The following is a 16,879-nucleotide window of genomic DNA, read 5'->3' as shown; positions in this document are numbered from 1 at the left end:
AGCATACAAAGGCAATAGCCTATAATACATTGTGTTGCAGTAAGTGTGCTGCATGGCAGATAGAACAGTTGTTCAAAATGATAACTCTAAGGATTATTTACTTGTCATTTAATCACTGATAATGGTGAGCCCACCTGATTTTTAGGTGATTTTTTTAAGTTGATGATCAGCCTGTTTTCCACTCATCCCTTTAATTTGATTTTGTAGGAGTACTATTAATCATGACCACTAATGTATGTACCTTGAAGAGCCACAGATACATGTAATGCAAGAGACTATGGATGCATGTAATGTAAGGGGGAAACTGGTGCATGTATTTTGATTTACCACTGATGCATGTACTGCTTAAGGCCACTGCTAGACGTCCAAGGTGGGACTACGGATGCTGCATGCACCCAGCACCCCTTCTTAGCTTGGAACATGCTTTACTCCGAATGAATAAAGTGATGCAAATGCAGTGAGTTGTTGTTTTTAGACAACAGTCCATATGACAAGTGAAACTGCAAGTCCCAAAATACAGTTTCACACTGCTGGCTAAAAGTCAGTTTTGGATAAACCTATCACACTCGTTTCCTTTTTTAATGCATGTATAGTCACTAGGACATCTCTCCTAACTGGGGGATCATTTTGCGGAATTGAGGTCTTAATTGTCAATTTGGTGACTTGTGTTTACGTTATGTTCAACCCATGTAAGGTGGCCCCATTGGGAACCATCTGCTCTCTGTTAGTGCTTGTGCAATATGCAATTCTGACTTTTATGTCCTGTGCCTAGCCATGTATATACACTCTATCATTATACTGTGAGGGAGAAAAAGACATCGGAAGTAGGTGAAAGAATTTCGTTTCCATGAGTTGTCCATATTTGAAACCGTTTTGAGACCATTAGACAGCACAAAAGGCATAATTTCAGAAACATCTCATTGCAGGGATGTAACTGCTATTTCAGCTCTTGATACAGTGTCACCCTTAATGTCAAAACCTGAAAGCTTGGCAGCTGTGGGTTTCTCGTTGCTCAAATGGGTGTAATTTCTGATATTTATAGGTTTACCTTGTCTACTACCTTGCTTGATTTTTCTCGCGAGAATGTGTCACTCATAGTTGTTGAATGTCACTCATAATTTCATTGAGATTATGAAAATGTCACACATAAGCAAATAGAAACCTTGGCAGCTATGCAGAAACACATTTGTTTTTGCTGTCTGCATTTCTGCACCCAATAAAGCTGAAATCTGGAGAACAATATCCCATCTAACATGAAATGGGCCCTTTAGTCTTCCTGAGAGCAGGAGCAAAATATCATATCAAGATCACAGCGTGTTATTCGGTACAAGATGTTTATGATTCAAGAAACCTCATCAATGGTTTTTTCGTCTCTAAAGGTGAAAATGTTCAGCCTAGCAGTGAATAAATGATGCTTGCTCATCCGGCCTTGGTTTGTCCTTTATCAGCTATTGAGTGGATGATAGTTTGTCTGGATATAAAAACAATATATGAACAAAACTGTTCCGGTGGGCACCACTCTGCTCTAGTAGAATTCCCTGCCACTTGGATGTGGTTGGGCAAAAATATTTGATGCAGTTTTGCAGATCTGTAACTGAAGGAGTCTCAACTAACTTTCTTACCTGTTCTATCACTTTTTCACCAATTTCACCTGTCTTCCACCTCTCTTATAACCCCTTGTTTGTCTCTTTCACAGCAGTCTTATATCGGGTCCATACCTCTCACCTTTCCTCCTTCCTGCCTCTCCCCAGCTGTTTTTTCTAACCACTCTCATTTGTCTCCCTTTTTTCATTTGTACTTTCTCAGCTGTCTACTACCCCACCCTTTCAGCGGTCTTTATAACCTCTCTATATCGCACCTCTCTCACATCTGTCTCTCCTCTCTTCCTGTCTCTCTTCGGCATCTACCTCTATGTAGATCACAACTCTCATACTATCATCCCATATCGCCACTTTTCCATCTCTCTCTGATTCTTGGCTGTCTCTTTGTCACATGTCTATGTGCATATCACCTACCGCTGTCACCTGCCTCATTCTTTTTCACGTCTATATTTCACTAACATCTGCCGCCATTCTCTTATATATTTAATCCCTCTCTCTATCACACCCCTGTCGTTCAGCAGTCACCTGTCTCTCTTTAGTGTCCTCTTCATGCTCTTCCTTCCGTATTTTTCCCCTCATAGTTTTTCTTTTTTACCCATTTCTCCCCCTCCGCTGTACTTCTTATGTCTGGCTCCCTTCATGCCCTCAGTGGTGGAGGAGTGACAGAGATTACCTTTTAGTAGGGTTGGTTCCACTTACAGAAATAAATAATTGTTTTGCATGTGTGTAGCTTAGCTTACAACCTGCTTCCTTGTTAGAACTTTCCTGGCTTTACTTTCAAATAATGTAGGTGAGAGGTACAGAAAGTTAACAAGGCTCATTGGAGCTTTGTATCACTCCTGCTTCGGACATCACCCTTACTCCACTGAGACCAGGGGGTCACCGTTGCACCCATAACAGATGCCCATGGCGAAATCTTGAAAGTTCAAGAACACTTCTGTGGGAAATTCTATGTCAAGGGATGTGCGCTCCAAGGTTCCAAGTACTGTGGGTGGGAGTGCTGCTCTGGTGGCTATTTCCTTCAACAACATCACAGTTTTATCATTTAGGTCGGATGCAAGTCAAATAAGGTTGCGTTTCTGGTTGAGAACTGTGGGCAAAGACAGTCATAACTCTCTGGGGGGTGGCTACCCACAGAAAAATGACAATCCCACAGAACTTTTGATGAATACTTATTCTCCGTTCTCTACTATCTGATCTCAAGTGCAGAGATGTGGAGACCAGAGTACTGTAGAGCCAGACAACAGTTCTTAAGAATGGAGAGTATTTTTAGCTTGCACAAACTAGACAATTCAGGGCTGTGTGGTTGGGATTCATGCCCTTTTGGTGCCTTGCCTGTAATATACCATTGCGCGACCTCCTTCGTAGTGTCTGTAGAACGTACCTTTGTCCCGAATTTTTGTCCTGAATTTTGAGCTTCCGTCCTGAATTTTTGTCCTGAAATTTGACCCTTTGTCCTGAATTTTTACACTCACTGTCCTGAATTTACAACCATGCCAGTTGGTCACCCTACTTTAAAGTAGTTCTGCTGACATGGTTCTCTGGCTCTAGAGCAGCTCTGCTGATCTAGTTCTCTCCCTCTAAAGCAGCTCTACTGACCTGGTTTCTCTGGCTCTACAGCAGCTCTGCTGACCTGGTTCTCTGGCTCTATAGCAGCTCTGCTGACTTGGCTCTTAGGCTCCAGAGCAGCTTCGCGGACCTGGTTCTCTGGCTCTAAAGCAGCTCTGCTGACCTCGTTCTATGGCTCTAAAGCAGCTCTGCTGACTTGGTTCTCTGGCTCTAGAGCAGCTCTGCTGACCTGGTTCTCTGTCTCTGAATCAGCCCTGCTGACCTGGTTCTCTGGCTCTAAAGCAGCTCTGCTGGCTTGGTTCTCTTCCTCTAAAGCAGCTCTGCTGACCTGTTTTCTCTGGCTCTATAGCAGCTCTGCTGACCTGGTTCTTAGGCTCTAGAGCAGCTCTGCTGACCTGGTTCTCTGGCTCTAAAGCAGCTCTGCTGGCCTGGTTTCTCTGGCTCTAAAGCAGCTCTGCTGGCTTGGTTCTCTCCCTCTAAAGCAGCTATGCTGACCTGTTTTCTCTGGCTCTATAGCAGCTCTGCTGACCTGGTTCTTAGGCTCTAGAGCAGCTCTGCTGACCTGGTTCTCTGGCTCTAAAGCAGCTCTGCTGGCCTGGTTTCTCTGGCTCTAGAGCAGCTCTACTGACCTGGTTCTCTCTGTCTAAAGCAGCTCTGCTGACCTGGTTCTCTCGCTCTAAAGCAGCTCTGCTGACCTGGTTCTCTGGCTCTAGAGCAGCTCTGCTGACCTGGTTTTTAGGCTCTAGAGCAGCTCTGCTGACCTGGATCTCTGGCTCTAGAGCAGCTCTGCTGACATGGTTCTCTGGCTCAAAAGCAACTCTGCTGACCTGGTTCTCTCCCTTTAAATTAGCTCTGATGACCTGGTTCTCTGGCTCTAGAGCAGCTCTGCTGACCTAGTTCTCTGGCTCTAAAGCAGCTCTGCTGACCTGGTTCTCTTCCTCTAAAGCAGCTCTGCTGACCTGGTTTCTCTGGCTCTAGAGCAGCTCTGCTGACCTGGTTCTCTCTCTCTAAAGCAGCTCTGCTGACCTGGTTCTCTGCCTCTAGAGCCGCTTTGCTGACCTGGTTCTCTGGCTCTAAAGCAGCTCTGCTGACCTGGATCTATGGCTCTAAAGCAGCTCCGCTGACCCAGTTCTCTGGCTCTGGAGCAGCTCTGCTGACCTGGGTCTATGGCTCTAAAGCAGCTCTGATGACCTTGTTCTCTCCCTCTAAAGAGCTCTGCTGACCTGGTTCTCTGGCTCTAAAGAGGTTCTGCTGACCTGGTCCTCTCCCTCTAAAGCAGCTCTGCTGACCTGGTTTCTCTGGATCTACAGCCGCTCAGCTGACCTGGTTCTCGGCCTCTAGAGCAACTCTGCTGACCTGGTTTCTCTGGCTTTACAGCAGCTCTGCTGACCTGGTTCTATGGCTCTAAAGCAGCTCTGCTGACCTTGTTCTCTGGCTCTACAGCAGCTCTGCTGACCTGGGTCTCTGGCTCTACAACGGCTCTGCTGACCTGGTTCTCTGGCTCTAGAGAAGCTCTGCTGACCTGGTTCTTAGGCTCTAGAGCAGCTCTGCTGACCTGGATCTCTGGCTCTAGAGCAGCTCTGCTGACCTGGTTCTCTGGCTCAAAAGCAGCTCGGCTGACCTGGTTCTCTCCCTCTAAATCAGCTCTGCTGACCTAGTTTTCTGGCTCTAGAGCAGCTCTGCTGACCTAGTTCTCTGGCTCTAAAGCAGCTCTGCTGACCTGGTTCTCTCCCTCTAAAGCAGCTCTGCTGAACTGATTTCTCTGGCTCTAGAGCAGCTCTGCTGATCTGGTTCTCTCTCTCTAAAGCAGCTCTGCTGACCTGGTTCTCTGCCTCTAGAGCAGCTTTGCTGACCTGGATCTATGGCTCTAAAGCAGCTCTGCTGACCCGGTTCTCTGGCTCTGGAGCAGCTCTGCTGGCCTTTGTTCCCTGGCTCTAAAGCAGCTCTGTTGACCTTGTTCTCTCCCTCCAAAGAGCTCTGCTGACCTGGTTCTCTGGCTCTAAAGAGGTTCTGCTGACCTGGTTCTCTCCCTCTAAAGCAACTCTGCTGACCTGGTTTCTCTGGATCTACAGCCGCTCTTCTGACCTGGTTCTCGGCCACTAGAGCAGCTCTGCTGACCCGGGTATCTGGCTCTAGAGCAGCTCTGCTGACCTGGGTCTCTGGTTCTAGAGCAGCTCTGCTGTCCTGCTTCTTAGGCTGTAGAGCAGCTCTGCTGACCTGGTTCTGTGGCTCTGCAACGGCTCTGCTGACCTGGTTCTCTGGCTCTATAGCAGCTCTGCTGACCTGGTTTCTCTGGCTTTACAGCAGCTCCGCTGACCTGGTTCTATGGCTCTAAAGCAGCTCTGCTGACCTGGTTCTCTGGCTCTAAAGCAGCTCTGCTGACCTGTTCTATGGCTCTGAAGCAGCTCTGTCCACTCCTACAATCATCCTGACAGAAGCATGTCCTTATCTAATCACTCTGCTGAAACATAAATGCTTATAAACGTATCCTGCTGTCAAATACTAGCACTCTAGGAACCCAGTCACTGCCTATGCACTTGCAGAATGACTCAGACATTGAGACAAGCAGTGTTACAGTCAAATATGCACAATGTATGGGGTCCCTTAACCCCTTGCAGACTACTGAGTCAGTCCTGCAAAAGTCCAGGTAATAGTCATGCTTGTCTGGAATCACACTGTGAGTCTGTGTCCACTCCTACAATCATCCCGACAGAAGCATGTTCTTATCCAATCACTCTGCAGAAACATAAACGCTTATAAACTTATTGTGCTGTCAACCACTAGCACTCTAGGAACCCAGTCACTGTCTATGCACTTTCAGAATGACTCAGGCATTGAGACAAGCAGTGGTACAGTGAAATGTGCACAATGTATACGATCCCTTAACCCCTTGCAGACTACTGAGTCAGTCCTTCAAAAGTCCTGGTAAAAGTCATGCCTCTCTGGAATCACACTGTGAGTCTGTGTCCACTCCAACAATCATCCTGAGAGAAGCATGTCCTTATCTAATAACTCTGCTGAAACATAAGCACGTAGAAACAATTCCTGCTGTCAAATACTAGCACTCTAGGAACTAAGGGCTAGATGTAGGTAATTTAGATTTACCGATTCAAAAATACCGAATTTTACTGATTCTGTTTTTTCGAATCGGTAAATGCAATGTAGGTAATTATTCGGTAAAAAATACCGAATCGGTAAGATTCGGTATTTAACGATTCGGTAATTACCGATTCGGTAAAATTGGGGAAAATTCAAGGGTGGCAGGGTGTCACTACGACCCCCTGTTGCACCCCTGATTGGTGCTGGTGTGCACATGTGGCATACATACATGCCCTAAGGGCATGTATGTCTGTCACATGGCACAGGTGTAAATGCACATTTATGCATTTACATAGGAATTCCTTATTTACCACCAACTAATAGTTGGTGGTAAATGATGAATTCTTAAAGCCCAGAAGCACTGTTTACAGTGCTTCCTACATCTCATTTACCGATTCGGTAAATACCGAATTGGTAAATGATGATTCGGTAAATACCGAATCGGTAAATGATGATTCGGTAAATACCGAATCGGTAAATACCGATTCATTATTTACCGAATCGGTAAAATAGCCTCCTACATAGGAAAAGGCATTTACCGGTCGGTAACGGACAATTTCAGCCGTTACCGACCGGTAAAAGCCTACCTACATCTGGCCCATAGTCACTGTCTATGCACTTGCAGAATGACTCAGGAATTGAGACAAGCAGTGGTACAGTCAAATGTGCACAATATATGCGGTCCCTTAACTCCTTGCAGACTACTGAGTCAGTCCTGCAAAAGTCCAGGGTATAGTCATGCTTGTCTGGAATCACACTGTGAGTCTACGTCCACTCTTACAATCATCCTGACTGAAGCATGTCCTTATCTAATCACTCTGCTGAAACATAAGTGCTTATAAACTTATCCTGCTGTCAATTACTAGCACTCTAGGAACCCAGTCACTGTCTATGTACTTGCAGAAGGACTCAGGCATTGAGACAAGCAGTGGAACAGTCAAATATGCACAATATATGCGGTCCCTTAACCCCTTGCAGACTACTGAGTCAGTCCTGCAAAAGTCCATGTAATAGTCATGCTTGTCTGGAATCACACTGTGAGTCCGTGTCCACTCCTACAATCATCCTGACAGAAGCATGTCCTTATCTAATCACTCTGCTGAAACATAAGCGCTTATAAACGTATCCTGCTATCAACTACTAGCACTCTAGGAACCCAGTCACTGTCTATGCACTTGCAGAATGATTCAGGCATTGAGACAAGCAGTGGTAAGTCAAATGTGCACAATGTATGCGGTCCCTTAACCCCTTGCAGACAGACTACTGAGTCAGTCCTGCAAAAGTCCAGGTAATTGTCATGCTTGTCTGGAATCACACTGTGAGTCTGTGTCCACTCCTACAATCATCCTGACTGAAGCATGTCCTTATCTAATCACTGCTGAAAGATAAGTGCTTATAAACGTATCCTGCTGTCAACTGCTAGCACTCTATGAACTCAAGTCACTGTCTATGCACTTGCAGAATGACTCAGGCATTGAGACAATACCTAAGCACTTATAAATTAACTGAGCACTCTGTTTCAGCACTGTCATAATTCTAGTTACTAGTGATGTTCTTATAGAATGACCTAGGCACCAACACAAGTACACGTACAATATTCTGGGCACAATCCCTACAAACCTCTAAGCAGATACATACTATTGGTACACTCCACTAAATACTGAAGTAGTACTCATGCAGCCTAGGATACTTCCTGTCAGTCTCATGCAGTTCGTCAATCAGCCATCCAGCACTATGTTCTTATTTTATCACTCTGCCAATACCTAAGCACTTATGAGGTAGATTTATAAGCCCCCTGAGCCACCAGTACGTCACTTTTTGTAACGTAGTGATGGCGCTGGGGACTCCTCTATATTTACGAGGAGAGGAAAAGCCACCCTGCATGGCTTTTCCTCTCCTTGAAAATATGACCCATTCAAACGCAGCACTTTGCGTGGAAGGGGCGTTCCATGGGTGTTGCTGTGTCTGTTCCCACACAACACCCATGGAATAACACATCTCAAGACTTACAAGAAAGTGTAAATCTGTAGATACCTGCGCCACCCTAGAGGTGTTGTAGAGAGCACAACAAGGAGAAATGTTTTCATTTCTCCTCGTTTTTTCCTCTTTCAATGCATGCTGCATTCCACAGCACACATTGTAGGAGGAAAATGCCTTTAGTGATCGTTTTTGTGCAGAAAGTAGTCCCTTCCTGCACAAAAACAATCTCCCCACGACACAGATATCCTTGCACCATGGTGCAAGGTTACCTGCATCACTGCATAGCTGCAGTTTGTGTGCTAGTGCAGAGGGAGCACAGAATTGTGACATATTCATGTAAATATGTCACATCCCTGTGCTTCAGAAGTGCCGTAGCGCGCTGCAGCTAAAGGGCTTGCAGTGTCACGCTTCAGCACTTCCTCATAGATCTGCCCCTATAAATTCACCATACAGTACTACTGCATTCTTTCAGACAATCATGCTCTACACATACATTCAACCAAACTTTCAAACTTTCAGACATTACCATGCAATTATAGTCCTTTTTTTAACCAGATAAGGTAGTTCTGAACTTTTTTTTTCTTCTGTTTTTTGTTTTCTATGTTTTTTGTAGGTTTTTTAAACACTTTTGTACTTTTTTGGGTGTTTTTTAAAGATTGAACAAAAAAGGAATTAAGTAAACAGTTAGCTTTTGGAATACAACATCATTCGAAAAATAAAAAAAATGTGCATTTGTGGTTCCGTTGAGCCGCACAAATAGCGTCCACTGACTGTTCACCATAACAGATGATGGTTTTGCACTTAGTGCAGTGCTGCTGCAGAAAGGCAAATTCTGGGCGAATGTCTACTGTTGGTGCTGAAGTGGACACTCCAGGGGTGCTAGCAATGCTTGGTGGTGGATTTTTTGCTGCACGCCTCATTTCTTCTCATGCCAGATTCTTCAGGTGAATGGTCCGCAGATGTTTGTACATACTCGCTGTTCCACAGGAATATTTCTTGTCACTGCCTGTCACACAGCAAGCATGTGACTTTTCTTGCGTTGTTACCTTTTTTTCTCCGGCAGGAAAGGTGAAACATTTCCACACCACTGATTCAGGCCTCTGCTTGGGTGGATCTTCCTCCAAGATATCTTCATCTGAAGAATGATGAGGAACTTGCGAACCAGATGCCATTTCTCCAATGCAAGTTTTTTTTTAAAAACAAAAAAATTCCAAAACCTGCTCTGGAAGAAGAAGAGATGTCTCTCATCAACTGCTCCTAACAGAATAATTAAAATGGGTGATGTCCTTCAATAGTTACAGTGGGAAATGTTATGAACCAATCAAAGCACACGACGCATCTTTGCGAAAATATATTTAAAAATAATATGTTTATTACAAGTAGAAATATATTATTTTTATGAATACCTTAGATAATCTTTTGCCCTAATATGTACATGAAAGACACGTACATATAATTTTAGAACAAAAAACATCTCATGGGAGTCGCGTACCCAGCGTGCCCCAGCCCATATATGACGTCACGTGGGGCCCGCCACCGCACAAACATCGCGTACTGTAATACCCATGTGTCGTGAGTGCGCGGGAGCAGGAGTCGCGGACCGGTCCCATACCGGTCGCGCACACCACGTAACATTGTACGTATATGACAAAACTGAAAAAAAACACGCACTCGTCGCTCACCATACGCGGATCCTTCACGACTTTTCCAAAATGGCAGCTAGAATATGTGGACCCGCTGCGGTAGGTACGCTTTGAGTGCACAACTCCCCCCAAAAATTTTTACAAAATTATATAAATATATCAAAATACAAAAAATCAAGTATTTCAGTTTTAAATGTATTTAAATTTTTTTTTGCAATTTTCAGAAAAATATATAATGTTGTTTAATAAATAAAATATTTATAAATAAACAGTTTAAAAACTGTAGAAATTCAGTACAAAAAATAGGTATAACTACTATTGCACTTAAAAATTTGCATTTAAACAACCTTTGAAATTCACTGAAAAAACCATAGGTTTCAGACACGTTATAGTTAGAAATTAGCATTTAAAAAACCTTTGAAATTCACTTAAAAAAACATACGTTTCAGAGGCGTTATAGTTAGGAATTTATATTAAAAAAACTTTGAAATTCACTGAACAAAACATAGGTTTCATGAGTGTTATAGTTAGCTGGACATTTCACTCGTACAAAACCATAAAATTCCTCTGTTGTAGTTAGTTGTGCTAACTATAACTCATGTGCCCGCAATGCACTGCGGATGATGTCACATATTACATCATTCATGACATGGTCAGTGACATCACTGATGACATCACTGATGACATCTCAAATGACATCACTGATGACATCATCCACGTGACAATCTGAAACACCTCATTACACACCAGTATAACCTTTGATCACTCACTGTAAAATACAGAGTACCATATTTGAAAGCATTGACGCAAACATACCAGTTACTACATACACACTCACTGATTCCTAAGTCTACACACACAACTGTCCATTCAGCCACAGAATCACTTATACATGCAGTCACTGATCAATGGTAACACTATATAAATGTACTCATACACCTATATAGACAATGACACATCAGCAGTCATCCTAGTTGGTTATGCAGTGATGCTACTCACTCATGAAAAGAATCAATCACACTTACATTTACTCACCTACACAGTTATACACACAACACCTGATTTATACATACACATAGTAAATCATAGTTACTATGTTAAAAAATCACTTTTACAATTACTCACTTAAACAAACAGTCAGACTGCAACTAAATCCTCCATCCAGACAGTTATATATCCACTCAATCTTCGATACAGATTGGTGTATATATATAATAGATATTTAAATTTCAAACAAAACTACATTCACTGGATGATGTCATCAGTGATGTCATTTGAGATGTCATCAGTGATGTCACTGACCATGTCATGAATAATGTAATATGTGACATTTTCAGCAGTGCATTGCGGGCGCGCGGGTTATAGTTAGCACAGCTAACTATAACGGAGGAATTTCTATGGTTTTGTACTTGTGAAATGTCCAGCTAACTATAACACTCATGAAACCTATCACTAATGACATGGTCAGTGACATCACTCATGACATCTCAGATGACATCAGTGCTGACATCATCCAGTGACTGTGAGTGTTTTTAAAAGGTTTAATAGTGTTAAATATATATACCAAGGTGTATTAGGGAATCAGTGGGTGTATGAGTGACTGTATGGATGACTCAGTGGGTGCGTGACTTATGGTATAAGTGAGTTATTAGTTGTCTCAATGAATGTACGGATGAGTGACTGGTTGTGTGAATGTGTATCTGTCTGTCAGTTGATGTCTAAGTGGGTGTATGAGTGTTAGTGGGTATGTGAATGGCTATATGGGTGATTGATTGATTGATTGGTTGTCTGACTACCTCTATGGTTGTCTGGGTGTCTGTGTGTGTGAGCAGGTGTGTGACTGCCTGCATGGATAAGTGAGTGGGTGAGTCAGTGGCTGTATGGGGTACTAAGTGTGTGTGTGAGAAGTTGTAGGGGTTAGTGTGTGTCTGTATGGCTGTGTCAGTGATTGAGTGGATGTGTCAATTTGGGTGAGTAACTGGGTATGTGAAAGGCAGTGTAGGTGAGTGACGGGTTATATGAGTGACTGTATGCGTATTTTGGTGAATATGAGAGTGGCTATGTGGATGAGTGCATGCTTCTGTCAGTGACTGTATAGTTGAGTGAGTATGTGTTATTATTTGTATGAGTAAGTAAGTGGGTGTGTATGTAACTGTTTGGGTGAGCACATAACAGTGTGATTGACTCTATGGGTGAGTGTGTAGGTGTGTGAGTAGTTCTATGGGTGACTCACTCAGTGTGTGAGTCCCTTTATGGGTGTATGAGTGGATATATCAATGGCTGTATTAGTGAGTGTGCAGGTGTATGAGTGGCAGTATGGGTGAGCAAGTTGATGTGTGTGTAGATCTATGAATCAGTTAGCGGGTGTGTAAGTACTGGTATTGGTCTGTGAATGGGTTTGTATATAGTTGTGTGGGAGTGGCAGTGGGTGTATAAAAGATTCTACAGTTGTGTGAATGGGTGCATCAGAGATCCTCTGGCTGATGTCATCACTGCTGTCATGAGTGATGTCATTTGAGGTGTCATGAGTGACGTCATTAGTGATGTCACTGACCATGTCATTAGTTATGTAATATGTGAGGTCCAAGGCCAGCACTCTCCCCAGCAGCTCCGCCTTACAGCCGGACCATTCCAGCACAGAGCCCTTCTCCGCGCAGGGTTCAAGATGGCAGCCCGTCCCTGTGCCGCAGGCTCTCCTTTGACTACAGTCTGTTCCGTTTCAGTGGTATTTCCCGTTGTTTCGTCCTTAAGTGCTTTTCCTCATTGTTTGCTCATTGTTTGTCTCTGTGTACTGTATTACTGGGTTTTCTTCTTTTCTCCATGTTACTTGGTCATGCCCTTCCTGCTGCGGCTGCCCCTGTGGCCCAGCCGCCAATTCAGCCCTGCTCCCGTCTCTCTACCTCTGCTCCTGCCCCCTCCCCTACTTAATGGCGACTGCTGCGCGTTCACGCTGCTGGCGCGCCGATGGCCACCTAAGGCAAGCCGTCTGCTCTCATCCATGACCCGACTGCAACCAGTGCCTGGAACCCTGGTTCTCCTAGACCCCACCGCTACGACTCAACCACCCTCCAGGCACTCAACCCCGGAAGACACACCGACTGCACAAGATCCTCACCAAACACCACCCATGGGTAGTTCTAGTGCAGACCCTGCCGCAGATCCTTCACCATCGACAAAGCTCTCACAACCGCCGAAGGCCTGCCTGATGCATGCACCACAGAAACCCTGACTTGCATCCTGCTCAACGTGCACTCCCTGCACCGACCCGCCATAGAAATCTGGGACCTGATCGACATCCTCTCGCCCGATGTCTCCTTCTTCACGGAAACCTGAACCAATGCCACCTCCGGCCCCGACATCGTCAATGCCACCCGCGATGGCTACAAGATCCAGAGAAAGGACCGCCGGCATCACCCTGGGGGAGAACTTGCCATTGCACACAAGACCCCGCTCCGATTCTCCACATTCAGCACGAGTGACCCCCCACTCCAACACAGAACACCTCCACTTCCAGATCCAGACCAGACCCAGGAACATGCTACATGGCAACCTCATCTACAGACCACCAGGACCTCGCACCCAGCCCGCAACTACCATCACCAAGCTCGCCGCACCCCACACCATCACCTCCATGGACTACATTCTACTCGGAGACCTGAACTTCCACTTCGACAACTACAATGACCCTGACTCCACCACTCTCATGACAAACTCTCCAACCTAGGACTGAAGCAGCATGTCAACACAGCCACCCACAGAGTAGGTCAAACCCTGGACCCCATCTTCGCGGAACGAACATCCGCTTCAGCCGCACCACCCAGCCACTCTGGACGGACCACCACTGCGTCCACTTCACCTTCAACACCACCACCGCACCCAACCCTGCCCTGAGCCCGCCACAATGGAACTGGAGCAAGGTCACAGAGGAACACCTCAACACCACCCTCCATCAAAACCCCCCCTTCACCATGACCGACACCAATACCACAGCCAGGGAATTTCACCACTGGGTCTCCTGCTGTGCCGACAAGCGCACCCCCCTCCGCCTCCCCACCAAACAACGCACTCTGAAGGCCGCTTGGTTCACCACAGAACTTCAAGAAGCTAGACGCTCCTGCACATGCCTAGAGAAAACCTGGCGAAAACAGAAAACCACGGAAGCACGGAACTACCACAAGAGCGCCCTGAAGGAATACCACCAGCGCATAAGAGACACCAAACGGACCTTCATAAGAGACAAAGTTCAGACCAACGTGACCAACGCCAAGGAACTGTTCAACATCATACAGCAGTTCGCAAAACCCGCCTGCGAAGCCACGGACATCACACTTTCCCAGGAACTCTGCCACAAGCTCAGCTCTTACTTCAATCTGAAGATCAAGGCCCTCTACGACAACTTCATCAAACCAGCAGCAGACACCACCCCCCTACCCACCACCGCCGACAAGCCGACCATCACGTCCTGGGATCCAACTACCGTAGAATTCATCACCGCGACCATGAAGAAATCCCATTCAGAAGCACCAACGGACCCCAGCCCACCGCACATATTCCACAGGGCAGCTGCTGTCATTGCACCCGAACTAGGACGTACCAACAACACAGCCCTCAGATTTGGCATCTGCCAAGATGACTGGAAACGGGCGGAGGTGAAACCCCTCCTCAAGAAACCAACGGCCGACCCAACGGACCTGACAAACTACCGGCCCATCTCGCTCCTCCCCTCTGCGGTCAAAGTCACTGAGAGACTCGTATATGCCCAGCTGACCGCCTTCATCGAAGAGAACTCCATCTTAGATGCCTCCCAGTCTGGATTCCACAGCAACCACAGCATCAAGACCACCCCCCTCACCGCCACTGACGACATCCGCATGCTACTTGACCAGGGACACACTGTGGCCCTCATCCTTCTAGACCGCTCTGCAGCCTTCGACACCGTTTCACATCGCACACTCGCAGCCAGACGTCACAACGTGCGGATACAAGGAGCCGCCCTCAACTGGATCCAATCCTTCCTCTCCAGCAGAACCCAGAGGATTCGACTCCCTCCCTTCCTCTCTGAACCCACGGGAATCAACTGCGGAGTGCCCCAGGGATCATCACTCAGCCCCACACTCTTCAACATCTACATGGCCCCCCTCGCCGCCATCGTCTGACAGCATAGGCTCATCATCGTATCCTATGCTGACGACACCCAGCTCATCCTCTCACTCACGAAGAATCCTGAAGACACCAGACTTTGCTTCCTGGAAGAAATGAAGAACATGGCAGCCTGGATGAAAGTCAGCTGATTGACGCTCAACTAAGAGAAGACCAAAGTCCTCATCTTCAGATCCTGCACCTCCGCCTGGGACAACCCCTAGTGGCCCTCTGCCCTCGGGAGTCCAACCACCCCTACAGAACACGATCGGAACCTCTGCATCATCCTTAACTCCTCCCTCTCCATGAACCGCCAGATCAACGCCATTGCATCCACTAGTTTTAACTTTCTTCGCACCCTCCATAAGACCTTCAAATGGCTCCCCGTCGACTGCAGAAGGACCGTCACCCATGCACTCATAACCAGCAGACTGGACTACGGCAATGCCCTCGACACCGGAATCAACAGAACTCTTCTACACAAACGCCAAACCATCCAGAACGCTTCAGCCACACTCGTCCTTGGGACACCACACCACGAACACATGACCCAACACCTACAAGGCCTCCACTGGCTCCAAGCCGAGAAGAGGATCACCTTCAAACTCCTGACCAAAACCTACAAATCCCTCAACAAGATCGGACCCCAATACCTCAATGAGAGTATCCTTCCACATACCCAAGAGGAACCTCCACTCCGCCGACCTCGCCCTGGCAGACGTTCCCCGCATCCGCAGAAACCAGACCGGCGGGAGAGCCTTCTCCTACATTGCAGCCAAGACCTGGAACGAGCTCCCTGTGAACATCAGACGCTCCCCAACCCTGCTTACGTTCAGGATGGACCTCAAGACCTGACTTTGACTGAGCCGGAGCCGTCCCCCCCCCCCAGCGCCATGAGAACCTCACGGGAGAGTAGCACGCTATATAAACCCCTGATTGATTGATTGATTGATTGATAAGCAGTGCATTGAGGGGGCGTGAATTACAGTTTACTCAGCTAACTTTAACAGCTGAATTTCTCTAGTTTTGTATGAATAGTATCTGACCCTAACTATAATGTTTCTGAAACCTTTGGTTTTTCAGTGAATTTCTAAGGTTTCCTTTTAAATGCTAATTCCTAACTATAACGTCCCTGCAACCTTTGTTTTTTTTGTGAATTTTGAAGGTTTTTTAACTAGCAGTCACATTTGCAGAGTGGTGGAGAAAGGGGGTTCCAAGAATTCCACTGCGTAGGACTTACAGGATGTACCAGGAGGGCTTCTTGGACCCCAAGATCACTCAGGAGTAAAGTGGACTTCATCCCCCAACCAGTAGTGCACCAGGAGGCGTGTTTGCAGAGTGGTGGAGAAAGGGGGCGTGGCCTCTGATGACCTCTTAGCAATCCCACTGTGTGGGACTTACTGGCCGTAACAGGAGGGGTATATATATATAAAAAAATCCTTCCTGATTACATATTATACCCTACTCTCTTCTTAAGGCACTTGCCCTTAATTGTTGAAACTGCGATACTAGTCCAGCTCTTCGATCCTTTTGGGGCTGTATATGAATTATTATTCCAGGGTGTATATAAATGATGAATTTCCCTCTGGATTAGCAGTAAGATTTATTGTCAGACCAACAATTTCATTAAAGATGTAATGATCATATTGTATTGTTTGGCAAACATATAAGATGAAGTATTGTGGGAATATGAATAAGTATGTTTTTCATTTCTATGAGGGGTATGAGGTGAAGTTACGAAAGGTGTGCACAGTATTTAAACCGCATGTGTCTCTGGGTATGTTATGTGATCAAGTCCGGGTTTCCTGGACGAAACGTGTCATGCTGCTACCCATCTTGGAATAAAGC

Source organism: Lissotriton helveticus, chromosome 1_1 (genome assembly GCF_964261635.1).
Source record: "Lissotriton helveticus chromosome 1_1, aLisHel1.1, whole genome shotgun sequence".
NCBI lineage: Eukaryota > Metazoa > Chordata > Amphibia > Caudata > Salamandridae > Lissotriton > Lissotriton helveticus.
Note: the sequence above shows the minus strand (reverse complement) of the source record.